Here is a 7,991-nt window from a genome sequence, read left to right as displayed (position 1 = left end):
TTTCAGTTTAAACTTCACAAAAGCCCTTTTAACAATTAAGCAAGAAAAAGACAGACAAACAAGATAAACACATAAAAGATCGCCCCTCGAGCACAATGTCAACAAATCCGTCCCTCGGGCAACATCTCAGAAACAATACCAGCCCTCGGGCTATAACTCACATCACATGGGTACCCGCGCTCACTGGGGTGTGCAGACTCCTAGAGGGGCCCCTTACGCCCCAAGTGCAATATCAAGCCATCTTGTGGCATCATCACTAGGCTCTCAGCCTCATATCAACAAGCCACCTCGTGGCGTACATATCTCAGGCCCTCGGCCTCATAATCATAATCAAATGTTTCCTCATAACATAGGCCCTCCACCTTACTCAGTCAAAATAATTCTCACAAGCCACTCGGACAATAGTAAAACATGGTTCTCCGCCCAAAATATCGTTTAAAGATCATTTAAGTGTTAAAACAGAGTAAACATGGCTGAGTTATGAAAACAGTGTAATATAGCATGACTGAGTTCAAGTATAAAGTCAAAACAGTGAGAAAATATCAATAAAAATTCCCTAAGGGTTCAAATAGTTGGCACGAGGCCCAAATATGGCGTTCAACCCAAAACATGATGATAGCAAACAGTTTCAGTCAAACACGCGGTAAAGCAATCATTCGGGATGGACTAAGTCATATTCCCCACACGATCCCATGCTCGTCATCTAGCGTGTGCGTCACCTTAATATAGCACAACGATGTGCAATCCGGGGTTTCATACCCTCAGGACAACATTTACAATAATTACTCACCTCAATCCGAGCAAAATCCTACTCCGAAATGCCTTTGCTCCTTGAATCGGCCTCCAATCGACCCGAATCTAGCCACAGTTAATTCATATCAGTCAATACTAATTATAGGAATTAATTCCATATGAAAATACTAATTTTCTATCAAAATCCGAAATTTAACTCAAAATCGCCCGTGGGGACCACGTCTCGAAATCCGACGAAACTCACAAAATCCGACAACCCATTCAACCACGAGTCTATCCATACCAAAATTACTAAATTTCGATAACATCTCGACCCTCAAATCCTCAAATATATCTAAGAGGGATTTCAAACTTTTCCAACTTAAAATCACCAATTAAATGTTAAAAACAACGATGGATTCGAGTAATCTATCAAAAATTGTGTTAAGAACACTTACCCCGTTGTTTTCTCTGAAAATCCCTCGAAAAATTGCCCCACCCGAGCTTCCTTGGTCCAAAAATGGAAGAATGGGACGAATTTGGACTTTATTCTGCTGCCCAGGGGTTTGTTCTTCGCGTTCGCGACCCTTCTCTCGCGTTCGCGTTGAGCAAATTCCTCATCAGCGACTTCCAAATTCATTCCAGATAGCCTTTAGTATAATTGACATAACGTTTTGCACACAACTCCAAATGATAAATGGTTTGATGTTCTGAAACCTAGACACCAAGGGCTATAATTTCATAGGTTGATCATTTCCTGAATCATTCTATATTGCAAGATATAAGCTTCCAAAGTCAGCCCTATGCAGCAGAGATTTTCAAGCTCTCCCCGGACAGCCTGTAGTGTAACTATCATAACTTTTTGTACACAAATCCAAATACCAGTTAATTTACATTTCTGAAAACTAGACACAAAGGGCTACAACTTTCATGTTTGGATCATCTCCAAATTCCTTATAGATTGTGAGATATGAGCCTCCGAAGTCATACCTGAGCAACCGAGATTTCCTTTGCGAACGCGAAGAACAAACTTCCAGAGGCCAAATTCTTCTTCGCGAACGCGAGAGGCTCCACGCGAACGCGAAGAACAACACCAGATATCAGAAAATCAGCATCCAAAGTAGCCCAAAATGATCCGAAACACACCCGAAACTCACCTGAGGCCCTCGGGACCTCAACCAACCACGCCAAAACAACTTGTTCCAGCCTTAGGAACGCTCAAAACAACATCAAAACACCAAATTCACGTCGGATTCAAGCCTAAGAACTCCAAAAACTTCCAAATTCCATTTTCGACCAAATAGTCTGTCAAACCTCGTCCGAATGACCTGAAATTTTACACACATGTCAAAAATAACACAACGGACCTACTCCAACTTTCGGAATTCCATTCCACCCCCTATATCAAAATCTTACCTATCAACCGGAAATTGCCAAAATTCTAATTTCGCCAATTCAAGCCTAAATCTACTCCGGACCTCCAAAACACATTCCAATCACGCTCCTAAGTCCCAAATCACCTAATGGAGCTAACCAAATCATAAAAATTCCAATCCGAGATCATATACTAACAAGTCAAAACTTGGTCAACCTTTCAAATTTTAAGCTTCAAACTGAGAACTATTCTTCCAAATTTATTCTGATTATCCTACAAACCAAAACCGACGATTTACATAAGTTATAATACATCACATGGGGCTAGTCATGCCCGAGAACTGGCGAGCGAAGTGCAAAAGCTCAAAACGACCGGTCTGATCGTTACATCCTCCCCACTTAAACATACGTTCGTCCTTGAACGTGCCCATAGTCGTTCCAAAAGCCAACAAGTCGCTGTATAACCTTACCATGCAGATACCCGGGGGTGATCCCTCGTCACCCTATCTCATATAGGTCCGATAACACAATGTAATTGAAATTTCACAATCCAACCTAGCCCATAAACCTTAGAACCACATTTCCACTTATGAAATCATCTACAAGATCAGAATCTCACGTCTATACTCTCAATAGGACCGAACAAGTTGTAACAAATCATACCTGCAACCTCAGATGCAATTATGTGATATACCACATAGCTCAAACTCTCGTGGCGATAACTTCTGATCACAACAGTTGTTTAGAACAACCGAATATCGATAATAAACCTCTTATCAAATAAAGCCTCATTCCAACACTTCCGTATACTGCCAATGATAATGAAACACATAGAAAGTCGTAACCATTCCTCAGATCAACCATTCGTGAAGTCACTTCCCCTTTGTCAAGGACCATAGCAAATTTCTGAGCCGAACATCGATATTATCCTTCCAACACGCTGAAACCGAATCTGTTTGTATTCATTCTAGATCCAATGGCCTCATCTCATCCAATCACGACCACTCTAGTGACATGACACATCGATACAATCTAAAGCCACAACCCATGCAACCCGTGCACCAATAAGCAACAATCGAAATGTACTCCAATCATGGAAAGTGAATCAAATGAGAGAGCTGTACCGCAAGCTTACCAGTACCACCACAACACATTGTTGAGAACCCATCACAAATCATAGAACCAGAACACATGAATCTAACCCGAAGGATTATAGCTCAATATAACTTTGCCGTAATGCGCGACCCTATCCAAACACTGGTTCACATGAGACACTCCAAGTCACCATGCTCAAAATCATCAACCAATCGCAATTTGATGTCTAGTATCACAAGTGAATCACCATAACCACGGAGAAGTAAATAATACAATGCCATACTAGTCCGAGAGAATATACCCAATGCGCAATAAATCATGCAACTCCCAAATACCCGTCTCATTCAAATCCCGCTATAAAGCCCAAATGAAACCACACCATATGTGAATATAACCACCAAGTCACAACTCCTCGTAACATAGGAGAGTAACTCATAGATCACTCTAGAACACGAATAAGCTCAACAACAATCGAATGTCACATCTCTCAACAATAGCGGTTCGGAGTCAACAAATCCGACCAAGTGCAGAACACACATCCATGTTGCCAATGAACCCCAAATCAACCTGGTCACCCACAATAGATAATTAGCTCTTTGAAGGTTCACAATGACTGAATCATAGCACATACTACCCTCTGACCAACCGTAGCTATTTTCTCACAGTCCACAACCACAAAGCCATCTAATCCCGGAAACTCTCAGTCTCCCAATCCATAAAGCACACGAATCACCATATCCGATCCCAGCTACACTGCCCGAACATCTAACAAACATCCGATACTCGAACATTCCACGAGGGATATTTCTATAATTCTTCTGTGCTACCAAGCCAACTTGAATATCAACAGTCGATCCAATAAGAGAGTGCCACAATACTAATGAAGTATACTTAATTCAAACACATTGTCCTTTTCATGAAGTGTATACCCTTATCAAGACACACCATTTAGTAATATCATTTACCTAGTCATCTGTAACCGCCCGTGCTTCCTAAGAATTTATGACCTTCTTTTCATAACTGAACTGTGACCTTACACATGCCAATCTCAATCCTTCACAACACACCGTACATACTATAACATCCTATGACAAATGTGAGAACTTCATAATCCACTCCAAATCACAAGCGACTATGTACTCAACTAGCCAAGAACATTCCATTTGATCCGATCTAGAAGAAAATCACTATACATCACATACTCCTCACGCCAGTAGAAAATATACATCTCTAACCGTGGTAGAAACCATCAAGAACTTTCCGAATTCCATTTGCACAAGACCAAACCGTCAGGACAGAATCTTTTTCTAACTCAACCAAGCTACGCAAGCCATCAAAACCTAAGAGCATTGCCACAAAACACCTGTAGAACCCACTGCATCGTAAGCACCCAAGAACCTATCATATCCATTACCATGCCGATCCAACCTACTACCAAGTTGTCCTAATTCTCCGAGTTCCATTCCGAATTACCTTCAAATTTATATGTTTCCTTGCTAGTACACCATTATCCTTAACTAAAACTTGCCCTACAAACTTTAACGTAAAACCACAACGTCTAAGGCTTATAAGCCGCTGAATACTCTCTTAAATATCCCCAGAAGTACCACATTCCAAATGCCCGCTCTGAAAGTACCTTAAAATCAATCTGTTGACATCCAATTTTGTCTCTCCTTTCTTTCAAACTATTTCTTTAAGCTTCTAATATCACTAATAATGTAACAATATTTACTTTACCATTTTTTAGCACAAACTAGACATATTATTATTATTTACTTAATATCACTATTACTATTATTATTAATGTTATTATTATTATTATTATTACTATTATTAATGCTATCGCTATCGTCTTTATCATTCATACCTTAATCGTATTTATTGTTACCTTTCACAAAAAAGTATTTTTACTTCTTTTATCACACTAAGCGAGAACACTTTTTACAATAACCTTTAAATATTACAAAATTTTATATTTAATAAATCTTGCCGTATATTACGATTAATATTTTATTTGAACGTTAGTAATTATTATTAGGTATAATAAATAAGTTAATTACTTGCTTATTTTTAACATTAAAATTATTGTTGATTATTAGAAGCCTAAAGAAATTAAAAGAAGAAGGGGAAACTCGGCCTAGTTAGTAGCCCAATATTTTTTCTACTAATTCTACCGGCCCAAACAGTAATCCACAAGACAGCCTAAATAATTTCTTAAATCAGCCCAAAAAGTATTTGCCCAAATTGTATTATTCTCTTCTAGATTCTTCCACCAGAAATATCCCTCTTTTGGATTCCAAAAATCCAATTTAATTGTTATCGAATTTTTTCCTCAAATCCAACGCCTGTGGTACCTCAACCCCCTCGTTTACCACAATTAACAGTACGCTCTCACTCTCTCCCCTCTTTCTATGGCAGAGTCTTTGCCTATTTCCATGACCATTTTTGGCTAACAATTCAACTATTCTTCAGCCATGGCAGAGTATTGTCATACCATATTCAGGTAAAATCTCTGTCTCTCTTGCTTTATCTTTTCAAGATCCATGCCATTCTCTGATCTCCTTCGATTTGGTCAACATAAAAGACCAAAATTACTTTTGAAATCTCTATGGGAGAATCACCAAGGCAGAAATTCAATCTCAAACGGCTACTTTTCAAAATCAAATCTAAAAATTCCCGCTCAAGAAGCCCTAGATATAATCTGCTGTTATAAATACCTGCATTTGGCCTTAATTTCGGACCAGCTGATGGTCGCCGCTACTCCCCTCCAAACTTTCAAAATATCTTTTACTTTATACATATCCTCCATAAATATAAGCTTTAAATCGTGTTTCATTGCTCATCTTCTCCCCTCTCAGATCTTTGTTGGCCTTCAGCCGTGACAAAGATTTCTGTCGGTCTGTTTGTGTCGCTTGGGTGGTGAAGGAGGTTTGAAGCGGAGATTCGAGTAGTCGTTGGCAAACGCCCCAGTTTACTGCCCACAAGAAGGTCAGTGATATTTTACTATGTCCTTTCGATTTCGCTAGCTCCTAAAATATGTTTCCGATTTAGTAGTTATTTTTGCTAGTTCATCAGATGTTTGTTTCTGGCTTGCTTCTTTGCTTTAGGTGGTAATAAAATGCATTTTCTCTATATGTTCTTCCGTTAGTCCACCATGACGTGTATACAAAATAATTAATATGTAGTTTAGGACTCGTTTATTATTTGTGTCCGTAGCTATCATTTACCGGTAAAGACCATGCTTCTAGGAGTAATATTATTTAAAGATCATGTTTAGATATTTCATTCTTGTTTCTGTTTTTGTAACATTTTTTGGAAGACCATGTCTTATAAGAATTAATCAGTTGCTACTTAGTTTTTAAAAGACTTTGAGTTGTAGTAGAAATCACGTCCTTTCGTTTTTTTTTAGTTTGCCAAAAGAGATGTATTAGGCTTTTGTCATCATCTAAAGATAATATCATTTGTTAACTTCATGATTTAGAACCATGATAATAGGGGAAAGTTAGCGCTTTAATGGTCCCAAAATATGACTAGTGAATGTTCGACAAAATGCTTTTAAGAATGAAACTTTTTTTTGCTAGTCAAAGATTAGTCATGTTCCATCATATTTGTACTTTTATACCTATCATATATAGATGATGACCATGAAAATATGCTAGCCATTAAGATTATTGATCTGATGCAAGGATTAATTTTTTTATTATAACAACTAGTTCCCTTTGTTCATATATTAGTAGCAAATATGATTTTTGGACCTTTGGTTTTAGACGTTTTGCCCATATGATTCTGAACACTTTGTTTGAGATAGATTTAGCTAAAAGTGAACTGTTAAGTAAATATCTAATTCATTTCGTGTCTTTCACATTTAGACAGCATGCCCATAAGACTCTAATGAAGAATAAATGATGTGTTTATATCTAGCATGTTAACCCATAGGTTTTAAAAAAACTACTCTCATGGTTATGAAAAGGAAGTAGAAATATATATATGGGGTTAGTAAGGGACATATGAGGTTCTTTTGCAGGTTCTTTTTGTAGTAATGTAAAATTTCTGCAAGTTAAGAACTGTGAATTGATGTGTTTCTTTAATTTGGTGCGTTTTAATTGTCCTTACATAAGTATATGGCTTCTTTACTAATCTTCTTATTTCCCTTTCTTTACATGTACACTTTGGAGCAAATGGAGTCTTAATTCGAGACTCCCGCAAACTCTCGCAGTGGGGTCTCATAGAGACACCACCACATGGAGTCATTGCATACCATCTTCCTTAGCGAGAAAAACAAGCGAAACGCTTGGGGATGCCTATAGCGTCTTTAATTTCTTTTCCTTATCACTCGTGCTATTTGAAATTTACTTGTGTGATTTAAGTTTATCTCCAATTTCTAGGATCATATGTTAAAATTCGTGTTAGCATAGTATGTTTACTCTTATTGTCGATTTGGTACTATCTTAATCATACAAAATGTAGCCTTTAGATATGGGAACTTAGAAACGTTTTTTTTCTTAAAATGATCCTTCTAAAAACTTTCCGGTCAAAACCTTCTCTAATGGCGATAATAAACACAAGATGATTAGTTCCAGCTAATTTTTTTTTATTTATTTCTAAAGAACACATGTTAAAACTGTATTTCTTTCCTTTAACAATATTCTAACGTAGTAAATTTTTCTTTCAAAAGCATTCTGTTTTAGAAATGTCTTAAATTGTTGGTTTCATCAAATCAAAACTAACTTCTTACACCCATTATATCCTTAATCCGTTTAAACATTTTACTTAAAGTATAAGTAGCTAAA

At 37.5% G+C, this 7,991-nt stretch overlaps 1 long non-coding RNA gene across 1 annotated transcript; it reads left to right on the top strand.

Annotated features, from left to right (window-relative positions):
• Nucleotides 1–5,527: 5,527 nt before the first annotated feature.
• LOC109208814 lies at nt 5,528–7,653 on the top strand. Its single transcript, XR_002065266.1, has 2 exons — nt 5,528–5,704; nt 6,060–7,653. It is a non-coding gene; the product is annotated as an uncharacterized LOC109208814 (long non-coding RNA).
• Nucleotides 7,654–7,991: the final 338 nt, after the last annotated feature.

The sequence above is a fragment of the Nicotiana attenuata genome, unplaced genomic scaffold (genome assembly GCF_001879085.1).
Source record: "Nicotiana attenuata strain UT unplaced genomic scaffold, NIATTr2, whole genome shotgun sequence".
NCBI lineage: Eukaryota > Viridiplantae > Streptophyta > Magnoliopsida > Solanales > Solanaceae > Nicotiana > Nicotiana attenuata.
Note: the sequence above shows the minus strand (reverse complement) of the source record. Positions and strands in the feature narration are given on the sequence as shown.